Source organism: Herpailurus yagouaroundi, unplaced genomic scaffold, assembly GCF_014898765.1.
Source record: "Herpailurus yagouaroundi ecotype Mexico unplaced genomic scaffold, PumYag 192, whole genome shotgun sequence".
NCBI lineage: Eukaryota > Metazoa > Chordata > Mammalia > Carnivora > Felidae > Herpailurus > Herpailurus yagouaroundi.
In genome coordinates this window covers 18,003,857-18,008,216 of record NW_024412423.1, presented here as the reverse complement: position 1 = coordinate 18,008,216, position 4,360 = coordinate 18,003,857, and the positions used below count along the sequence as shown (strand labels likewise).

At 40.9% G+C, this 4,360-nt stretch overlaps 1 non-coding gene across 1 annotated transcript; it reads left to right on the top strand.

The window, feature by feature from the left end:
• Positions 1-1,173: 1,173 nt before the first annotated feature.
• LOC121010909 (U7 small nuclear RNA) lies at positions 1,174-1,235 on the top strand. Its single transcript, XR_005781423.1, has one exon. It is a non-coding gene; the product is annotated as a U7 small nuclear RNA (small nuclear RNA).
• The last annotated feature ends 3,125 nt before the right edge of the window (positions 1,236-4,360 follow it).

Below are 4,360 nucleotides of genomic sequence, written 5' to 3'. Positions count from 1 at the left end.
GCCTCTTCAATCCGAGCCGTGGTGGTTTCCATTTTGTTATGCATTTCATTTAAAGCGTTTTTCAGCTCCTCGTGACTGTTCCTTAGTCCCTTGATCTCTGTAGCAAGAGATTCTCTGCTGTCAGCTATACTGTTTTCAAGCCCAGCGATTAATTTTATGACTATTATTCTAAATTCACTTTCTGTTATATTATTTAAATCCTTTTTGATCAGCTCATTAGCTGTTGTTATTTCCTGGAGATTCTTCTGAGGGGAATTCTTCCGCTTGGTCATTTTGGATAGTCCCTGGCGTGGTGAGGACCTGCAGGGCACTTCCCCTGTGCCGTGGTGTATAACTGGAGTTGGTGGGCGGAGCCGCAGTCAGACCTGATGTCTGCCCCCAGCCCACCGCTGGGGCCACAGTCAGACTGGTGCGTGCCTTCTCTTCCCCTCTCCTAGGGGCGGGATTCACTGTGGGGTGGGGTGGCCTGTCTGGGCTACTTGCACACTGCCAGGCTTGTGATGCTGGGGATCTGGCGTCTTAGCTGGGGTGGGTAGGCAAGGTGCACAGGGGCAGGAGGGGCAGGCTTAGCTTGCTTCTCCTTAGGTGATCCACTTCAGGAGGGGCCCTGTGGCAGCAGCAGGGAGTCAGATCCGCTGCCAGAGGTTTGGCTCCGCAGAAGTGCAGAGTTGGTTGTTTGCGTGGAGCGAGCAAGTTCCCTGGCAGGAATTGGTTCTCTTTGGGATTTTGGCTGGGGGATGGGCGGGGGAGATGGCGCTGGCGAGCGCCTTTGTTCCCCACCAAACTGAGCTCTGTCGTCCGGGGGCTCAGCAGCTCTCCTTCCCTTTGTCCTCCAGCCTTCCCGCTTTCTGAGCAGAGCTGTTAACTTATGACCTCCCAGACGCTAAGTCGCGCTTGCTGTGGGAACACAGTCATTCAGGCCCCTCCGCTTTTTGCAAGCCAGACTCGGGGCTCTGCTTGGCCGGCGAGCCGCCCCTCTGCCCCGGCTCCCTCCCGCCAGTCCGTGGAGCGCGCACCGCCTCGCCGCCCTTCCTACCCTCCTCCGTGGGCTTCTCGTCTGCGCTTGGCTCCGGGGTAAGTCAGCATTTTAATAGTTCTTAGTAATGTTAATGCCTGGCAGCAACACCTTGGGAAACAGCAACATTTGTACATACATTTTAAAAGAGCAAATTCAAGTGTTACAGCTCTTTTAGAAATTGTCTAGCAGGTTTTCCGGTCTTTACCAGAAGACCCCCTCCAAAAATAAATAAATAAATAAATAAAATAAAAGAGCAAATTCAGGTCCGTCTGTGGAGTTCAGTGACAGTTTCCTTAGTTTATTACCAAGTCACAGGTGTATCATTTTTAATTTGTTTGGTGGAAAATAAAGGTTAGCTATTTAAAACTTAGAAAACTACCTTATGACCCTTAAAATCTCCTCGTTTTTCTTTTGGAACCCATTAAGAAACTTCCAGAAAGCAACTTAAGAAGAGCCATGAACAAGGCCAGTTAGGTACTGTGACTTTATTCCTTAAGAAGTAGTTTGAGTGATGTTTCTGGTTTAGATTCTTACAGACATATAATTACAGTGTGGAGGTTCCTCAAAAAAATTAAAAATAGAACCACTCTATGATGTAGCAATTGCACCACTAGGTATTTATCCAAAGGATACAAAAATGCTGATTCAAAGAGGCACACGAACCCCAATGTTTACAGAGCACTATCGACAATAGCCAAATTATGGAAAGAGCCCAAATGTCCATCAACTGATGAATGGACAAAGCAGAAGTGGTATATATACTCAATGGAATATTACTCAGCAATGAAAAAGAATGGAATCTTGCCATTTGCAACAACGTGGATAGAGCTAGACTGTATTACACTAAGTAAGTCAGTTGGAGAAAGACAAATATCATATGATTTCACTCATTTGTGGAAGATACAAAACAGATGAACATAAGGGAAGAGAAACAAAAATAATATGAAAATAGAGAGGGAGACAACCATGAGAAACTCTTACATACAGAGAACAAACTGAGGGTTGCTGGCGGAGTGTTGGTTGGAGGGGAAGGGCTGAAGGGGTGAGGGGCACTAAGGAGGACACTGATTGGGATGAGCATGGGTGTTACATGTAAGTGATGCATCACTATATTCTATTCCTGAAAAAATATATACATATATTTTTATCATAAATAAATAAATAAATAAATAAATAAACAAACAAACTTTAAAGAAAAACAAGCAGACATTTGAAAATTGAAAAAATTACATTTTTCTCGATTTTCTCTATTTTAACATTCTATGTTATAATTGTTTTTCTGATTATACCAGAGATACATGTTATAAATAGAAAAATCAGAAATTGCAAAGAATAAATATAACATATATTAATGAAACTAAATATGTTAAATAAAGTATACTAAATGTAATAAAAATAACATTGCCCATCTTCCTTTAACACAGAGATAGTGTGAAAATTTTTATTTATTAATTAAAGATCCTTGCTTAAATGTCACTGCTTTGTAGCCATAGCATTTTTCTTACCAAGGACAAACTTATTCTCCCTATTTTTCTAGATATGATTATAGAGGAACAGGAAGAGGTGGCAGAGCAACGCAGAAGACCATTCCCACAGAAAACATGTCACTCAGCGTGAAACTAGTTACAGGAGGGAAGTCACGATATCAAAAAAAAAAAAAAAATCCCATGTTTCCTTTCCAGCCTGTGAAAGCATCCTAGCAAAACTGTAAAGATGTAAATTCTCCAAATGGTTTTGTATTACTTTATTCTTGCTCTAGTAAGAAGACTTGAATGGAAACCCATGGCCATTTCTTCCATGATCCCTTGGTCCATATACATTCTTTTACATTTATGGAGAACACTGGATACTCTGATTTTATTATAGTTTAATGCTTTGAATTTGAAATGATGCCTTATGTGACTCTCCAAAATGTGACAAGAAATTTGATATTAAGAAGAGTTGTAGGAAAAGTGAAGAGGAAGTTAAAGAGTTGTTTTTGAATACAGTGATACCTCAGGAAATGAATTTTCTGAGATTAAAGTTTCCTTTGAATGATGAGATTCATTGTTAACACACTAAACCAGTAAATCAAACGCAACAGAGTTGTCCAAATATGTGACTTGTGGCAACTTCCTTCTGCTTTGCCTCAACTGAAAATAAACTGTGAATAGCCTTGGACAAGAAAATAAAGTTGAAATATTTGTTTTCTTGGTAACAGCCTCTTCTTTTTTCTATTGGAGTCCCACTATCATCTTATTTTCCTCACTCTCACTAACATGATGCATAGAGACAGAATTTGATAGAACCACTTATGTTTATTCATTTATCTACTGATTATATTTCAGTGTAATTTTCCCCACTTTATATATTAAATTAAAGGAATCTAGAGTTTGCATATTAGGTCTTTTATCTCTACTTGTAGACTGAGACTTTTTATCTATCTTGCAATAATTTTTAATTAACAGATAGGGAGTTAATAAATGAGAGAGATCCAGGGGCAAGTAGCAATTCTAAAATCATGTGTGGCCCGTTCAAATGTGCTTTCCTAAAGATAAGAAAAATCTCGTTTTTCAGGGTGGTTCCATTTTCCACTGATGCAAAGACCCAGTCTTAGACTATGGTGCTAGAAGGCCATTTTGGGGAACAGCCAGCACCATTTTCTACCATGTGCTTCCATGAAGACTTGGAACTCTCACTAATGACTGATGTCTCCCCCAAGAACACCCCATCCCTCCAGACCTCCACGCTACTTTAGTTTGGCATCCGGCATGTGGAAGGCTCCTAATAACTCTTCTTAACCTTCTCCTGCTTCAGATGTTCCCAGATACGTATGTGATACCTTTCCGAATATCTGGGTCTGAAGATGTACTTATTTTAACCCTCTGCCCCTTGTCCCCATGCCGAAGCCTATTTATTTATCTAACTCAAAGTATCCCCAAGAGGCCAGGTAGGCATTCCTACATTCTTGGGTTATAATGGCATCTTTTTTCTGTATTTTTATTGTTAAATAAGCAATGGGGTGTGGTATTTAAGTTAGGCCAGGCATATATATCATAGACATCCGGGGTGACTGGGTGGCTCAGTCGGTTGGGCATCCGACTTTGGCTCAGGTCATGATCTCACAGCTGGTGAGTTTGAGCCCCGCATCAGGCTCTGTGCTGAGAGCTCAGAGCCTGGAGCCTGCTTTGGATTCTGTCTCCTCTCTCTGCCTCTCCCCCGACCCTGCTTCAAAAACAAATAAATATTTAAAAAATATCATAGACATCCAATAACAGTAACAAACTGTATAAGACTTTTATAATATTTAACTTACACTGCACCTTGTGTATACAGATAAAATTCACTTTATTTTGCCAGTAA